This window comes from Canis aureus, chromosome 33 (assembly GCF_053574225.1).
Source record: "Canis aureus isolate CA01 chromosome 33, VMU_Caureus_v.1.0, whole genome shotgun sequence".
Classification (NCBI taxonomy): Eukaryota; Metazoa; Chordata; class Mammalia; order Carnivora; family Canidae; genus Canis; species Canis aureus.
In genome coordinates this window covers 18,800,395-18,819,915 of record NC_135643.1, presented here as the reverse complement: position 1 = coordinate 18,819,915, position 19,521 = coordinate 18,800,395, and positions in this window count along the sequence as shown.

Below are 19,521 nucleotides of genomic sequence, written 5' to 3'. Positions count from 1 at the left end.
AACAATGAACTGAAATTTCTCACATCAAGGACTTGGCTAAATGTAATGACAACTTTGTATTATCAATCTTTGGAACTCTCCACCACATAACATAAGTGTTTCTCCACAGATATTATCTTACCCTAACTTTGGGGGGGGGGTCATGTTCTTATGTTGCTTATACCCCAAACTTCATTTCCTGATATGTCAACCATGACCCAAAAAAGTAAATGTGGGTCTAAAGTTTAATACTATGTGCTCTATTCTTGCCAGCTTAAATGATTACCCACAGAGTCTCATGTGATTTATTGGTTTAATTCTCACCAGTAGGGAACTGCCAACTATATTTTCAACATTAAATTCCCTTCATTCTCTCTAATCTACCAGGGAAAAAGAATATTTTAAAGCTCTGTGGTTATTTAAGCCTGAAAGAGTCTAAAAAAGACTTCTTGCCATTTACCCCTTTGAATAAAAATTTCTTCCTTCTCAATTATTTTTATCATTAGAAACCCATTCTGGGTTTATAAATTCAATATATACTTTGACTATGAAATATTTTTTAAAAATTCTACACTCTAAATGCAGAAAAGCAAAAAATATTTAAATCACCCTACAATAATTGCTGTTAAATTTTAATGTATTTCCCTTTATTTTTTATTTCTAATATAATTAGGATATATTATGAATTTTTACCGAGCTCTTTTTCTTGGTATCATATAAAATTATTATTAAAATAATCAAAAGCTATTTAAAAGATGATTTGAATGGCTGCCAAAAATTCCCCACTATATGGATGTGCCATAATTAAAATGTTTTCCTAAGACTGAATACTTCTTATATTCTGACTGAGTTTGTGCTATATTCCATACAGAAGGGGAGTACTGTTTCTCAGAATTTAATTTACAACGTTTTTAATGCAAACATATTTATTTTTTTTTTAATTTTATTTATTTATTAATGATAGAGAGAGAGGTAGAGACATAGGCAGAGAGAGAAAAACAGGCTCCCTATAGGGAGCCTGTTGCAGGACTTGATCCCAGGACTCTGGGATCATGACCTGAGCCAAAGGTTAACCACTGAGCCACCCAGGTGCCCCTAACACAAATGTAATGTATTCAATGTATCAGTCTCTTCTGTTATGGTTCCACTCTTTGCAGATAGTCATGTGCTCATATACTATGAATAACTATTTATTGTTTTATACTTTTGTATTTAGTCTTTGAGATAACCAGAAATTACTGGATACTACAAAGAGGTGATATTATAACTCTATTTTGTCCACTCAATTCTTCCACAGTCATGTATTGTATACTCTGTACTTTTGTTATTTTGGGATGCTGATTTTATATCTATCTATCTATCTATCTATCTATCTATATTTGTTTATCTATATTTATATCTATATGTATCTATATAGATAGATCTATAGATATCTACATCTCCATAAGCTAAAAATCTTGTTTCTAGGCTTTTTAGTTTTATTATCCGTCAGTTGATTCATATGCTAACATTTCCCCGGTTTAATTATTAGAGCAAAAATAACTACATATTTGATAGACCAAGCCCTTTCTTATTACATTTCCTTTCCTTTTTTTTTAAGATTTTATTTATTTATTTATGAGAGACACACAGAGAGAGGCAGAGACATAGGTAGAGTGAGAAGCAGGCTCCCTGAAGAGAAGAAGCCCGATGTGGGACTTGATTCCTAGACCCAGGATTATGATCTGAGCCAAAGGCAGATGCTCAACCGCTGAGCCACCCAGGTGTCTTTCTTTTCCAAAATCCTTCTAGATTTTATAGCCTGCATACTATTGCATATGAAGATCAGAGTAATTATATAAAATTTTAAAGTAAATTGTAATTAAGATTAGAAGTCCATTAAACACATAGTTAAATTGGAGAGAACTCTATCTTTATAATATTTAGTTTTGCCATCCAAAAATATGTATCTCCCAGCTTATTCTGAATTTGACACACGGACATTACGTGGCTTTCCTTGTGAATTCCATTCATTGTTTGTAAGTTGCTTCTCATCTTAAATGAGGGTGGCTTTAATAGACAATTATTTATTGACTTCTTGTTATGTTCCAGGCACTTTGCTGAGTATATTGCAAATGATACTTCACTTAACTATCATATCAATTCAATGGCATAAACAAGAGTGCATTTCTTATTTTACTGATGAGAAAACTAAGGCTTTAATAATAAATATTTCCAGGGTGCCTGAGTAGCTCAGTGAGTTAAGTGTCTTGTCTGCCTTTGGTTCAGGTCATGATCCTCGGGTCCTGAAATTCCCTCCCACTCTCCACATTGGGTCCCTGTTCAGTGGTGAGTCTGTTTCTCCTTCTCCCTCTGCCCCTCCCTCCTCATGCGTGCACTCATGCACTCTCTCTCCTTCTTTTTTTTTCTTTTGTTTTGTTTTTGTTTCTGTTTTTGTTTTTGTTTCTCTCTCTCCTTCTTTCATAAGTAAATAAAATCTTAAAAAAATAGTAAATGTTTCCAGGAACCAAATGTCAGAAAGTGATAGAAACTGAACTCAAATCTAGATTTGTCTAATACTAAAGCTTCTAATATTTTACCAATGATTATTAAAAAGGATTAGGCAATTCTTTGAGAATAAATGATCTGTTATAAACAAAAATGTATGTTACAAATGTTCCCAACTGAGTCAAAATAATGAAATTCAGGTATTTAACAGTTCAAGAAGTAACCGTATCAAAGAAAAGATCTTTGTCTCTTATTTATTCCATGAAATTGCACTTTCTGTAAAATAATAAAAAAAAACAAAGCAGAGGTAATATTAGGAAGGAATGCAGGTGAGACAATCATTCACTTTTTAAAAGAAGACAGTGAGATTCTAAATGGTACTTTGCATTATGCTCAATGCCCTTTAAGCTCAAATCTTATCCATTCCTGAAAGGTTACTACATTTATCTGCCATTGCTAAAAGTTGTTAAAAGATAACAAGTTAATATGCAGTCCTTTATGAATGAAAAGGAAGCATATCTGATACATTTTTAAGGGAAATTGTATATACATTTGCTTTAGCAATTCAATATTGTTAATTTGTGGTGAACCATAGCACACAATTACCTCAAATTCGAAATGACGGAAGATTTGAGGCCCAACATGTGAAAATACAGATGGCTTCATATCATTGACAATAAAGTAAAACAACAACCGACCATAAACAAAAATAAGGATGATGCTAAAACAAGAGTAATTTGTAAATAAAAGGGGAGAATATCAACTATTGGACATCAGGGGCACTTCAGACTTTGTCAATATGCTAAATCAGGGCCTGCAGTAAACCGTGCCCTAATTTTGTATTATGAATATGAAATTTTTTAGCAACTACAAATAACTTAATCAGGAAGTTAGTAGTTAATAGCCCTTAATCACATGTAAAATTGTGTCTCTCAAACTTTGTTCATTCTACTATATAATAGAATCAAAGATTTACATCTTTGAATCAATTCCCAGTCCATCAAGAGGATCCCTTGTGGCTTTTAAGTGGGCAATTCAATCATAATCTAAGCATCCTGGCTGAGGGGCAGGAGCTTCAGAAAAGAAAAAGAAACACTGCATTTGGAGGCTATTTTATTATTGTCCATCTACCTGGATGGTGGAGCCAGAATAACAAATTCAGGGTAAGAAATGCATTTCTTTTTCTCCTAAACTAGCTTGAAAAGCAGCTCATGGGGAAACAACAAACAAAAAAGAGGGAAGAGGAGGGAAGTAAGAAGGAGAGGAAGGGAAGGGGAGAGGACGGAGTGGAGAGGGGGAGGAAGGGGAGAAGGGAGGGTAGGAGAACTATTTGTGAAACCAACAGAGCTATAAAGTCTTCATTCTGAGCAGAATATCCCATCATTTGCCTCCCAATCATTACTGTTTGCTAAAAGATGGAATGTTTAACCATGTGGAGCATTAACATAAGCATTTATTTGTGTCACTTAAGGCAAGGGAAGGAGTATATAACTTATGAAAACTAAAAAGTGACACATATGTTATCATTAGACCCCACCTCTACTTATCAGCATTGTTTAGTGGTTCTCAATCAGGGTTTCAGAGTTTTTGGTCTAGTTCTCAAGCTTTGTACTCAGACTGAATTAATACCAACTTTCCTGATTCTTCAGTTATCAGATGGTAGACTGTGGGACTTCTCAGTTCCCAGAACTATGTGACCCATTGTCTACATCTATACCTACCTGTAACCATATCTATCTATCTATCTATCTATCTATCTATCTATCTATCTATCATCTATCTATCTATCTATATTGATATTCATACCCATAGCTATATCTATATCCATCCATCCTATTGGTTCTACTTCTCTGGAGAACCCTAATACTCTTGCATATAAAAACCTATATTCCCTCAAGTAGAAGACACGTCAGGAACCCAGGCTCCTTCCAATTCTCTGTATCCCTATCCTTAGCCTTCATTTTTTTTTTAAGATTTATTTATTTATTCATGAGAAACACAGACTGAGAGAGAGACAGAGACATAGACAGAGAGAGAAGTAGGCTCTTCGCAGGGAGCCCGATGCAGGACTCGATCCCTGATCCCAGGATCATGACCTGAGCCGAAGGTCCAACCGCTGAACCACCCAGGTGTTCCCCTAGCCTTCATTTTTATATTTCAAGATGGCTGCTAGGTTTCCAACCATCACATCTGCTTTTCAGGGAGCAATATAGAGAGAACAAAAGAAAAAAAATAGGTGAAGTGTACATGCCAAACATCTTTGAAGAAATTTTCTTTGAAATTTCACTTTTTTCTGCTTATATTTCATTATTATATTAGTGTATACTATTAAGTAGTAACAAGGCCATATTTAATGAAGGGTAGGAAACCTGGAAAATACAGTCTTCCCATTAGGCACATAAATAAAATAGAGGATGCAATTCTTCTTAAAGAAGAAGCAGCAGCAGCAGCAGCAGAGAATGGATTTCAGCATAGATGACTATAAGTTTGTCACAGAATAAATTAAATAACACTAGAGGCTACAGTGCTACTAGGGATAAAGTTTCACTCATCCCAAATGATGTCCAGTCACCTATCGCACATATCTTATCAGAGATTTTGAATGAAATCTGAATGAAATTGAAAGAAAGCAATGAAATTGAAAGAAAGCAATAAGAAACTCTCCTAATAAAAGCTTAAACAAAATAAATAAATAAATAAATAAATAAATAAATAAATAAATAAATAAAATAAAAAATAAAAATAATAAAAGCTTAAACAAATATGATGACAACGTGAAAAACCTTTTCCTCAGTTGTGGCTAAAAATACAGAAGCACTTCAGGAGCATCTAAGAAAGGGAGTGTAAGTGAAGGAAAGTGTTCGGGTCTAGACTCTTCAGAAAGCTACACACTTAACTTCTACACACTTAAGACCTGTGAACTTCAACTAAGTTAGGAGCAACCTCTAGCTAGAGCTGAAGTTTAGCGCTGCACATGTGACCTCTTGGGGCGGTGTGGGGGGGTGTAGTCTCCCATATCTACCATATCCTCTCCCAGCGAGTCCTTCTTGAGCAATTTCAAACTGGTACATGACACAATTAGCTAGTCTTACCTTTATGCTTTTCTTTCTAAGTCAATATCTTCCAAAATCTTTTAGTGTCCATTTCCTTTCAATTTTGAGTCCCTAACACTTTGTGTGGCATTCATGGTGAGATCTGTCTAGTGACACGGCTACCACCATTCATTGCTATGAATCAGCAATTTAGCCCAATGCCCAATTGTTGCTGCCACTAACTCTCTGGACTGAAGTTGCTGTTGACACTCTGGGCCTCTGGAATTGGGGAGAACAGTTTCACAGACTCATATTCTTGCTGCCTTTGCCCATCTCTCCATTTTTTTACCTCCATAAGTTTTGGGGAACGTTTTATTGGAGCACAACAGGCAAAGCCAGCAGGCCAAGTTATGATTGCCAAATCATCTTGAACCACATTCAGAAATTATTTAAATAATTTCCATTCTTGATTCAATGGATTAAGTGACTTGAAATTAAGAACTGTTCCTCCAGATTTTCTTTCTTTGTCCTAAATTTGAATACAATTTTGGGCAGCTGACCTAACGCTGCTTACCTAAACCTGTCTCTAATAACTTAAGTCTAGAGACCCTTAAGTCTCTTCAATACACAAAGAGCTCAGCTATCTTTGAGTTTAAAAATAGAAAGCATAACTCTTTCCTTTGGGGTTTAAGAGACCCATGACTGGACAGACTTTGTAACAAATGTAATTTTGCCTCGCTTGTGCCTGCTAAAGAAAAGCTCTGCTTATAACACCTTAAAGCCTGAAGTCACATAGATTATGAGCAGAGAGCTGTTTTGCTGAGGCTCACGCTTTGGCTGGTTTTTGAAGTCTTGCTGGGGTCTTTCCTTTGCTGAGCGCCACATGACCTGAGTTCTACTTGCCAGGCTGCCTATGTCTGCCCATTGGCCAGTGCCCAAGGACCCCTATGCAAGATCATGTGGCTGGCTGACTGCATCTTGTTCAGGCTGCAGCAGTTGAAATCTAACTGCATGACCAAAAACAACCCAGATGAAAACACCATTTATACCCAAAGGTGTGGCCACAAAAGAAGCCTTGTTTAGGTTCTATTTGCTTATATTTTCCTCCCTAAAATTTTGATCCCTCTGATTTCTTTCTTAATAAGTAGTCTGGGCATGGAGATGCCTGGGTGGCTCCGTTGTTCAGTGGTTGCTTTCAGCTCAGGTCATGATTCCAGGGTCTTGGTATGGAGCCCTGCATTGGGTTCCCTGTTCAGTGGGGAACCTGCTTCTATCCCTCCCTCATGCTCATGCTCATTCTCAAACTCTCTCTCTCTCTCTCTCATATAAATAAAACCTTTAAAAAATAAGTTTTCTGGGCCTAAAACTGAAACGATGGATTTTCATAGGGCGATTGACAAATTGAGAATTTGAAAAGGTACCAGATGGAGGCCAAATGTCATTTTTATTATATTAAATGTGGAAGATGTAGTTTAGTAAGAAAAGTAAATGGGCTTGCTGACTGTGCTCTACAATTAAGCAGACTTAGCCACCAAGACACAAGTGATACTATGAATTTTCACACAAGAAAAAGCAGAATTGTGGGCAGCCCATTGCCAAGGGAGGAAATAAACTGAACAGAATCCCTAAGTTATATTTTCCAAACTGCCAAATCTAATAAGCACTGTCTCTCCCATGAGGTGGAATGAATCAAGGAGCATTCCAAATGCTGAATGACAGGGTTAGAAGTACACATCAGGAATAAAGATCCCTGATGCTTGCCCAAATAATTTTGTTGAGCCTGATATTAAATAATTAATAAAATTATTTATTTAAAATTTCAATAAATGTAGAGATCAGAAAGCTAATAGAAATTTTAATAAAGACTTGATCTATTCTCTCAATCTATATTTCTCAATGGGGACACTATTCACTTTTTGAGAGGAACAATATTTCAAGGTGCAAAACTGAACTTACACTGTGGATCCTTTAGGATCCTAATCCCTAAGCACTAAAAGGCGGCACCATTCAGTCCAGTGATCACTATTATTATAAAAAAAAAAAAAATGCTTCCAAAAAAAAAATGCTTCCACATGTTCTTAAATGGTTTCTAAGTGGTGGCACCTCCCTCATTTGCTAATTACTACTCCAGGTGTTCCAGAAGAATCCTCAGAGGTGAAAAATTCCACTCTGATTTCTGAAACATTAATAAAAGTTGGATTTGTGGAGATGGGAAGAAATTGTTTTCCAAGCAGAGGGAATAGCATGTTGCATGGCCCTAAGGCCAGGAGCAGCATGATGTATCAAAGAATTCAAAAAACACCTTCAAGTTTGGAGTTTGGAAAGTGGGAGAAGCGTTGGCAGAGGAGGCTGGTGAGGCATGCAGGGACCTAAGTCGTCTTAGTGCAAAACATTATGGTATTTTAATAAGGAAATAGTGTGTTGAGATTTCTGTTTTAAAGTCAACCATTTTATTGCAGGACTCTCATTTGTAATAAGCTCATTTTCAGCTTATACTCATTGCACTAACCAGAGCACCTTTCTAATTCCCATAGCTTTTGTCTTTTATGTATATGTATGGATTTTTGCTTATGTGTTTGTTTTGGGAGATTTCTTTTTTTTTTTCTTCCTTTTTTTCCCCAAATAGAATAAAGGCATTTCATATAAATGAAAACAAAGAAAACAAAGCATCTTTTAATTACCCATGGCTTCACTCCTCATTGATTTCCACACCATGCTATTGCATTTAAGATGAAAATAAATCCAATTCTTCCATACCACACATACTGCACAAGAGCCTCGCTCTCACATTGCTTAGTCTTTAAAACTTCAGGAAAGAAAGCTTGATAGATCTGCTGATGAAGGTGTTCAGTTAATTAACAAAGAATAAAGTAATAAAGACTTACTTTAATTGTGCATTTCCACACTCCTACCCTCAGGACAGGTCCTTTTTTATAAAAGAACACAAGTGCTGACAAAAGGGGAAAAAAATCATAAAAAATATAATTACTTCAAAAAATGTGAAGAAATAGACTGGACATTGCACATTCCTTTCTTAAAGCATTTAATGATGGAAAAATCCATTTTATTTTTAAGACAAGAGATGGTGATTAACCAAGTAACAATATACACCTTTATACAATGAATATAGAAAAGTCCTAGTTAATGCTGCTTATAGAATGAAGTCATTATGTTCAATGGGGAGACTATAATTTCAGTATATCTGGTATACCGCAGCAAGCTCAAGGTTAATTTTTTTCCTCCATTTAACTAAATTCATTCTAATTGTCTGTAATATTCTTGGAGTCTTAGAGTTCATCCTTTTATGTGATTAGATAGAATAAAGAATTTCCCAAAGCATATAAAAGTACTTTCAAATAAATACCTGACATAGCCTTCAGTATTCATTATATCAGTTTCTAGAAAACCAAACATATAATTTTGCAGTAAATTTAGGGACTAAACTTAACATAAAATATTTTAATTCCTAACATATGCTTTCTCCATAGTAATTACATAGCACATAAAAACTTTACAAAACATGTATTTTGGAATTTTTATTTTAAGATAGTTTTTAAATTGCAGAGGAAATACCTAAGGCTGTCCCCGCTAACTAGATTTTTTAAACCAGCAGCAAATAAGACCCATGAAGAATATAAGTAATTATAGTTTTATCTGAGGAATGCTTCCATTCAATTCCATGCATTGCCTTCCTGAGAGTGCTGTAAGGTCAGTGAAATTAAGAACTTGATTTTAGATATGCTAAGTCTGAAATGTTGTGAAGCAGTTTAGACTGTCCAGTGGGGCATGATGTCTCAGGAGAAAGATTTGAGCTGGAAATACTGATGTGAGTTGTAATAGCATGGACCTGACAATGAGTCAAGCTGGAAATATAGACAAGAGTTTAACACTGTGAGCATTGGCGCTATAGGGAAAATGACTGCTTATTAAAAGTCTATGCCATAAGAAAGAGAAGAAAATTGAGGCTAGAAAACTGGGATAACCAATATTAAAAGGGCAATAAAAGAAAGGGCATCCTGAAAAGAAGGTAAACACAACCAAAAAAACCAAACTGTAAAGGAGGAGAAGGGCAGGAGAATATTTTGCTTTGTTTTACAAACTGAAGAAGAGGAGGGTATCACTAAGGAGGACCAGGATGACCACAGTCACATGTTCTTAAAAGAGCATCTTGTATTTACAACCAAAGTTACCATTCCAGGGGCCAGTGATCTTGTTTCCGCAGTTTTGTTTTATTCTACACAATGCCTAGTATATTATATGTGTATTTAAATGCTTAACATGTTGAGAAGTGTAATACAATCTGTGTCTTCAATTCCAATCTTTTAAAATACTTTATGAACAATATATATTTCATATATATGGATATATGTGGCATAAATATATTAGATTTTTCTGACCCTTAAATCTGCAAATATAAATTTGTATATATTTTATAATACAATGTTATATAACATATGTATATTTGTTGTGACCCTTAAACATGGAAAAATATATATATTTATAATAAAGCAGGCTAGTTACATTTATCTCTATAATAATAATATGCTTTCGTATTAGTCACAGGTATCCTCACTGATATACTAATATGATTGCTCATATTTACTCCTTATATTCATATACAGTTGACTCTTGAACAATGCAGGTGATAGGGGTGCCGATCCTCCTCATGGTCAAAAATCTCCATATAATGTTTGACTCCCTGAAAACTTAAGTGCAAATAGCCTACCATTGACCAGAAGCCTTATTGATAACATAAACAGTCTATTAACCCATATACTATATGTATTATACACTGTAGTCTTAAATAAAGTAAGCTTGAGCAAGAATATGTAATTAAGAAAATCATAAGAGAAAATACATGTACAGTACCATATTTATTTTTTAAAAATCTACATGTGAGTGGACCTGCTCAGTTCAAACCTGTGCTGTTTAAAGGTCAATAGTATACATGAATTCTTCATTTTATGGTACAAATATGGCAATTTTAGAAACTGTATATATTCTATTTACTAATTAAATAAACACTAACTACTACAAATTGCCAAAAATTTGGTCACACTTCCCCGTGGAAAATCAGGAAGTTAGGATTCATCAAACTCACTTACAATAACAATAACATCAAATAGTTTGCCTGCTAATAAGTCTAGCTAAAACCTCACTAGCATTTTTATTTTTAAAAACAATATTTTATTTATTTTTTTGAGACAGAGAGAGAGAGAGAGCACAAGCAGAGAGGAGGGTCAGATGGAGAGGGAGAAGCAGGCTCCCCACTGAGAAGGGAGCCTGATGTGGGACTACATACCTGAGCCAAAGGCAGATGCTTAACAGATTGAGCCACCTAGGCCCCTCTCAAGAGCATTTTTAAACTAAGTGCTGGCATTATGTTTATTTAATATGCAAACTTTCAGGGATTATTCCTGTAAGTAACTGTTGTTAACAGGATTGAAAGTAACTGTTTTCCTTATAGACTTATTTTTTTCTCAATATTGCTGCTCTTGATTTGGGTGAAGGAGATTTGAAAAAAATTTAAGTCAGGGGTTGCAATCAGGTTTTGTAGTCTCAAATGCTCAAAAGAGCTCATTATAAGACCAAAACTAGTGGGTGTTTAATGGTGTGGATTAGACCAGTATACCAAGGAGCTTATGTCCAGCTAAAGAAGGTGCTACTCAGCTGCAGGCAACATTTGTCTTCCCCATGCTAGATTTTAAAAATGATGCATATGAAATATAGTCTTTATGGCCACCACAGAGAATAGGATTATTTCATTGTGGTATAATTCACGTTTATACACAATGTCAAGTATTAGACATGTGGTTTTGTCTTTAGCACCATCTTCTACCTTCTGTACTCATGGTATGCTTGGTTTCCCACATGAATTGTGGCATTTGGTATTTTAATTAAATAATGCCTTTCTTCATTCTGTTCTAACATGAGCAAAGTTTGACTGTGTAATTGCTGGTTTCCATTTTATTTTCATTGTTTAGATTACCACTTTATTTTAATTATATATCTTCAGAAAGAATTATAGGAAAAAGTTTGAGATGGTTATAATTATAGTGGCATTTAGGTTAAATAGTAGAGAACATATTTTCCAGGTTTAAAGGCACATTCAGTTCTCTAAGAGTGGGAGATTCAGAGTATTGGACTGAAATGGATGTTGCACTGTTTGATTTGTTGTTGTTGTTATATGTTTGTTCAACATTTTAACGAGGACCAAATAAGCTGTATTACTGAAAGAAACTTTTTGAAAACATAAGCTTAAACATTTTTAATATGGAAAACTAGAATTTGGAATATAGGTAGCTTCTAAGAGAATACTCATGTCTGACTTCAAAATGCCTGGTACTCATCAGGAGCTCATTCCTGTAGTGTCCCTCAGCCGCCTGATGAAGGATAAAGGAAAAAGAAAGCTCTTGTCTATATTCATCAGTCTGTTGCTACTTCTGTCCTTCTCAATTTTCAGAAATAACCACATTCATGCTTGGGCATTAGAGAGTTGATGGTTTGGGGAATTTATCTCACAAGCCCAAGCTGCTCCAAACCCCAGATGCAGCAGCCTTTTTTTCTTATCCCATCTTCTCAGTAATGAGGACTTGACTAGAGGAGTAGGTTTCTTCCCATTCACTGATTTGTATTTCAAGTCCCTTGCTAGGACAAGAGGCTTCCTAGAAAGGTTAGGCTTAGGCTTTTGGACTATGGTTTTCATAACCTAACTACTGCCCCAGTTTTTCTCTAGGAATTATTTCTGGAACCCATAGTCAAGGCCTCCAGGTGTGCTTTGAACAGGAATAGAATTTCTAGGATGAAAAAAAAAGTACCTGCTGCTTGATGTTTAAGTGTGAGATATTGTTGTTCAGGGATCTCCATCACAGAGTTCCACCATTCACCTTTTCTTGCCCCCTCATGTTGGATACCGTAGTTAATGATGTAGCCTGGGTGACTCCCAGGCTGCTCTGCCTTATTTTTTTTCTGCTCTCTCTGCCTTATTAGCCATTATTTGGGTCGCTGATACCCTCAAACCTATGCCAAATCCAAAACTACAGGTGAGATAGGCCCTCCACCACTGACCCATGTGTGTTCCTAGTTAATTTCCTAGTGTGTTCCTCTGATGAAAGTGTATCAGACTATTGGCTAAGGGTTCACTGGCTCCGTCTTTGTCAGCCACCTGAATTTTTAGTAAGAGATGAGTGACTAGCTAAAAGTGCTGAGTAACAGGACACAGGAATAGGGGTTCTCCATCTATAACCAGAAGTTGAACCTACTGAAATATGCATAATTTCAACTCCAGAGCTGGTCAATGTAGCATTAAAGTAATAACTTCCCTTCCGAATTCATGTCCATCTTTCCTCCTTTCCGCTCCCAGAAGCTTCCTCAGAATCTCCTCCCATCACTAATCTGAAGCCTTTCACTTCTTCACATGCCTAGTACACATATTGTTATTGTTTTTCTCCTACCACAAAGTTCAACTCATAAAACACTGGACGTGATAAAGCTTAGAATCTTCCTTGGGATGTTTGATAAATAAGCATGGGTCCATAGAAACTGAGAGGCCAACTTAGCTGATGGCAACCCTAACTACTAAATTTTATTAAGATACGCTCCATTTCATAGGGCAGCATGTTTACAAATGCAATGGTGAACAGAACTGAAGAGAACACTGCTTTACTTAGTAGAGAAAATATAAATAAAAAAATAATAGATGACAGAAATATCTATGTGTGTATCTCCACCTACATTTATATATCTCTCACATTGTTTATATCTATCCTTATATATCTGTATGTCTGTATATCTGTACTTATACAGATATAAATTTAGATTTCAAAAACTTCTAGAAGAATATGGAGCTTCTGCCCATTATCAGAAATAACAGTCTACCAGTCAGTGATCCCAGCCAAACTTACAAAGTAAGTACCACCCAGAGTATGGTGCATAGAAATTTGTTACTGAACCTAATAGGTTGGTAGGATCTGGACTGAATCCAACTAGAATGGGTGCCTGGAAAAAATTTTCCCTTAGTCTCCATTCTTCTTCCTTTAATTACTCCTCTACTCTGGCCTCTGTGTCATAATTCCAGCACCTTGCAGTCCCTTGAAATAAGGCTGGAGTGATAAATTTATGGTTCCAATCTAACATTACACAGGGATTCCTACGTTCTTCAGATTGGGGTAAATGCAAGAAAACTAGTATACTACCCCTCAAAAAACAAGCAAATGAACAAAAAACACAACAAAAGAGAGCACCACCAAAATCAACAAAAACTGCAAACAGCTTTTCCTAAATTCATATTTATCACCTACCTCTGACAGTATCACGTCAATAATCTTTGTTCTAAAAAGCCCTCTGTGGTGGATGGAGGGGAGAAGATATGGAAAGAGTAAATTGTACAGAGGAGTCTATCTTGTTCAGTTATGCTCTCTCTCTCACTCAGCACTCTATTACTTTCTTTTTCCATGTTTATATATGTAAACAATACATTGAGCTAGTATGAAACACAGATGCCAACAAAATTGCATTTCATTTTTTTCTTCCAATTTCCTTTTATATTCAATGGTGATAATCTTCCCCTACCTTCTGATGACAATTCCAGCATGTCAAATTAACTTTTTGCTTACTTACAGACCATGCCCTCATGATAAGTCAAGAACAGTGTCTCAATTTGGAAATTATTATGTACATTTCAAGATATGCATCCAAAAATTGACCTTAGTTTACCATTAATCTTCTCTCCAGGCTCTCTGTTAGCCAATATCACATCTGTGATGAAAATTAGAAAAAGTGCCCCTTTGATCACATGGGAGAGGGCTGGGTAAATAGGACACTGGTCAAATTTCAGTCTCACTCATTCAGTGCATTCAGAACACACTATGATCAATGTTGAGGGTCCAGTCTGTACAATCATATAATCTTAACTCATCCCTGCTCCTGTCCCATAGTGGGAAGGTAAGGCATGGTTTTTTGCCAGACCCTCTCTTCCTCGTCTCCTCTCCCATCAGTGAACTAGCAGCTGTTAACCTAAGGTCAGAAATATGAAGAAAGGAGAAGAATAAAGGTCAGAACAGTTCTTATTTAATAGAATAATTCTGCACTCTGACCATGCTGATGACTAAAAGCTGACTCTGTTTTAAGAGCTATATTCAAGTGATTTTTTTTTTTAAGATCCCATCCATTCACTCATGAAAGACACAAAGAGAGAGGCAGAGGGAGAAGTAGACTCCCTGCAGGGAGCCTGATGCAGGACTTGAGCCCAGGACCTCAGAATCATGACCTGAGCCAAAGGCAGACACTCAACCACTGAGCCACCCAGGTGCCCCTACATTCAGAGGATCTTAACAGTTTTCGTGTTGAGCCCCTTTCTCCAACAGTTCCTTTAATCTTGGCCATGTCCTTTCAACACTTTTCTCTTCCTGGTGACTCATTCTAGTGCCCCGGAAATACAAATGCAGCTCTCGCTGACACAAACTGTAGGACTTCAGACCAGCAGATCCCGATAAAATGGTACTCTCTTCACTTAGCCAACAAACAGTATTTTTCTTGTCCCCTTAATTTCCAGGGCAAAGGTCAGATCACAATCCAACTCTCACAGACAAGCTTCAGGCTTCAAACTTCTGCATCTCCTAAGTTCAAAGAATATATTTCAAGGTTCTCCAGTGTCTTGAAGCTCTCTAATTAGAATTAGCACTAGAAAGTAGTTGCACCTCTACCTCTTCCCCCCAAATTGTGTGAGATCAAGTAGGAAAGCACAGAATGTAAATGCTGTCTCCAAATAAATCCCTTTATTCATCAAAGAATCATCCTTCTATAAAACAATCTTTAAGATTCTCCTAGTGGATATATGACTCAAAACTATGAAGCAGGTTCTAGTTAATGCCTTTGAAGTTCTCTACAAGTTGCTTTGTCTCAATTGGCCTCTTAAATTGGCACTATGGTACAAAATTAGAAAAAGTCTCATTCATAAATACTGTTGAACATAGCATGTCTATCAGCTATGAGAGAATTTTTAAAAAATTCTCACATCTCAGTGGCTTAAAGCAAAAACGGTTTTTACCTTGCTTCTGTTTTATAATCATTGGCTAGGGCTTTACTCTGCATTGCCATTGTCTTCACTCTGTGGGCTGACAATTCAACCATTATCTGGAACACTGACAGCTTCAGTGGCAGAGGGAACTAGGAAGGTAGCATTGTACCCATGAGTCGTATGTATCTGACAAAAACAAAAGAAGGAGAAGAAGAAGAAAAAAGAAGAAGAAGAAGAAGAAGAAGAAGAAGAAGAAGAAGAAGAAGAAGAAGAAGAAGAAGAAGAAAAAGAAGAAAGAAGAAGAAGAAGAAGAAGAAGAAGAAGAAGAAGAAGAAGAAGAAGAAGAAGAAGGAGGAGGAGGAGGAGAAGAAGAGGAGGAAGGGGAGGAGGAGGAGAAGGAAGAAGAAGAAGAAAAAGAAGTTTTTACATGGATGCACTTAAATTTATCAGGTAGAGAAGCATAATTCTCTTGCAAGGAGAACATTAAATATTTTATCTATTTAATTATACACTCTATCATACCACTCTAGCCACTCCCGTCTCAGAGGGAAACTAGAGAGAAGGCATTCAGTGATCTAGTCACTGGTTACATGAAGGAATGAATGTCAAATGATGAGCTATGAATCAGGAAAGAAAACTTATTTACCCATACTGATTTGAGCTTACATATCTGATAAAGTGGATATTTTAAGTTCATTTTGCAAAATTTTCCTTAATTTCATATATTGTAAATATACTTGTTTTGGTGGTTATCATCCCCAGTACTTAATGAGATGAGGAAAGAACATTTAGGTTAGGATATGAAAATATATAATATATATATATATAAATATATATATAAATATATATAAATATATATATAATATATAAAATAATATATAAATATAAAAGTACATACAATATCTATCATGTATTAGATATGGTCATAGTCACTTCACATGGTTAATAGAGTTCATTCTTCTGTGAAGTAGTAATTATCATCCCTGTTTACATATGAGGAAATAGGTTTATAGAGATTACCTGGTTGCTAAAAAGCAGCTGCTTAGTTAAGACACAGCCAGATTTCAAATCCAGTTCTTAATCCAAAGCCTTATGTACCTCCCTTAGAGTACCCATGATTGTGATTGTTTAACTGGGACAAACTTTCTTTTTCAGTATTCTAATATCATTCCTAGAGGATTCTTTAGGCTGTGTTTCCTGATAGGATTCAATAAATCAACTTAAAAACAGCAGGAGAATTTTTGTTTCGGTAGAATTGGTTGTTTTGTTTTTAAACATGGTTCAGTCTACTTTATGAACCAGCTGATGAGCATTTTACTATTCAAAAAGCTACTTATTGCATTTCAGAATATGCAGGGCCATCATATACCCTACTTTCCAAAAAAAGAATTATTGAAAGGAATAGAAATTAGTAGGAGGGTGGGAAACAGAAGATACCAGCTGACTCAACCCCCTCTCCCTCAGATGCTTACTTTGAGAACCATATGTCCAGCTGAAAGATAAAATCATGAAGTTTTAGAATTAGAAGGGAACTTGAGCTCATATGGTGAAATCTCCACATTTGACAGGTGAGGATAATGAAAAGTTAAAAGTCCAAAGATAGCTGCTAAGATGGCCATTAACGATCCTCATCACCGGTGTTTATGTCCTTATGTAATCCCCCCTCACACTGAATCAAGCCTAACCTGTGTAGTCAATGAAATATGGTAGATGTTATGGTAATATTCAAGGCTGGGTCATAAAGGCATTGAAGCTTTGGGTTTGATATTTTAGATGACTTGCTCCAGGTGAATCCAGCCACCATGTAGTAGAGCACCCAAGAAACCCATGGAGAGGCCCACATGAAAAGGATTTATGTTTTCAGGACCAGCTTGCCAGCCATGTAAGAGAGCCCCCTTAGAAATGATCCTACAAACTCAGTCAAGCCTTCAGATGACTAAAGATCCAGTTGACATTTGACTACACATCATGAAGACCTTGAACCAGAGTTGCCCAATCCAGCTTCTTGTGAATTTCTGGCCTGTATATTCCAACTTTATGAGATAGTAAATAACCATTGTTGTTTTAAGTCATTAAGTTTGGGGCTGATTCATTGTACAGTAGTAGATAGAAACTTACTCTAGGGCAGAGGAGTCTTTGGAGGGAGGTACACAAATTGACCTCCAATCATATTCTGAACTCCAACACTCTGGGATTTGAATATTGTGCTTTTCCCACCATTGTGCAATACCACCATTGTCATGTACTTACATCTGCTTTCTTTCATCCTAGTATTTCCTTCTCTCCAGAATATTTCTCAGAGCATACAAATATCCTACCACTTGTTTTATAAAACAACAACAATTTTTCCTTTTGCCCAACATTCTTTGCTAGCTAGCCACCCATTTCTAGGATCCACTTAATAGAAGAACAACAGGTATTAGTGAGGATGCGGAGAAAGTGTGGAAATGCAAGCTAGCACAGCCACTCTGGAGAACAGTATGGAAGTTTCTCAAAAATTTAAAAACAGAATTACCCTAAGATCCAGCAATTGCACTGCTAAGTATTTACTCAAAGGATACAAAAATATGAATTTGATGGGATACATGCACCCTGATAGTTACAGCAGCATTAATCTACAAAAGCTATACTATGGAGAGACCCCAAATGTCCATCAACTGATGAATGGATAAAGACCCGAGATGTGGTATATACATAAAATGGAATATCACTCAGCCATCAAGAAGACTGAAATCTTCCCATTTATGACATGGATGGAGTTGGACTGTATTATCCTTAGTGAAATAAATCAGTCAGAGAAAGACAAATACCATATGATTTCACTCATATGTGGACTTAATGAAAACAAATGAACATATGGGAAAGGAAAAGAAAAAAAAACAAAGGGAAACAAACCTTATGAGACTTAATGATAAGGAACAAAGTGAGGGTTGATGAAAGGAAGTGGGTGGGGGGATGGGCTAGACGGATGATGGACATTAAAGAGGTACTTGTGATGAGCATTGGGTGTTGTACATAAGTGATGAATCACTGAATTCTACTCCAAAAACCCAAATTACACCATATGTTAGATAACTAAAATTTATATTAAAAAAAGAAAAAATCTTCAGTAGAGCTATCTATAGGAGCTACTTCTGCTTTCTTAGTTCTAATTCTCTCTTAAACCCACCCAACTCTTTCAATTATCCATATTTCTCTGAAAACATCTCCAATAAGATTGCCAGTGACCTCCACATTGCCAAACCCAAAGAACAATTCTCAAGACTTACTCAACTTTTCTATAGCCTTGATAGAGTTGATGATCGAGTCCTCCTGGAACTACTTTCTAGAGGTCCCAGACACTACATTCCTGCATTTGTTCCTGCTTCATGATTTCATTTTATTTTGCTTACCCTTCCTGCTATTGCTGACCTCTAAATATCAGCAGGCCTCAAACTCAATTTGGATTTTTCTTCTTTAAGAATACTCATTTCATTTGATTTCAGGCAGGCCTGTGACTAATGAGCCTCAAATGTAGATTTCTAGCAGTCTGTGCTCCAGATCAATATAGCCAACAACCCACTTGATGGCTGCACTGAGAGGTCTAGTAGCCCTCACAACTTTAACGTGAGCAAACCCAAACTCTTGATTTTCCTGCCTCAGCCTGTTTGTTCTCAGTCTTTTTCACTTTGGCAAGTATAGTCAGCAAATCTGGCCCTCCACAGTTTTCTCCACTCACTTGGGTGAAAATCCCTGAAGTCATAACTGTGTTGTATCTTTCATATGTGACTCTACCCCCTAAATCACCAGCCATGTATGTAATATCTACCATTTAAATATATTCTGAATAAGACCTCTTATAAAATTTTAGCAACTGCCCTACCTAAGCCACCTTCATATCTTCCTTGGACCAGTTAGTATCTTAAATTCTCACTGGTCCCTCTGCATCCTTTCTCATTCCACTATGGTCTATTTTCTGCATAGCAATTAAAAGAATCCTTAAAACTCTCCAGTGGCTTCCCACTA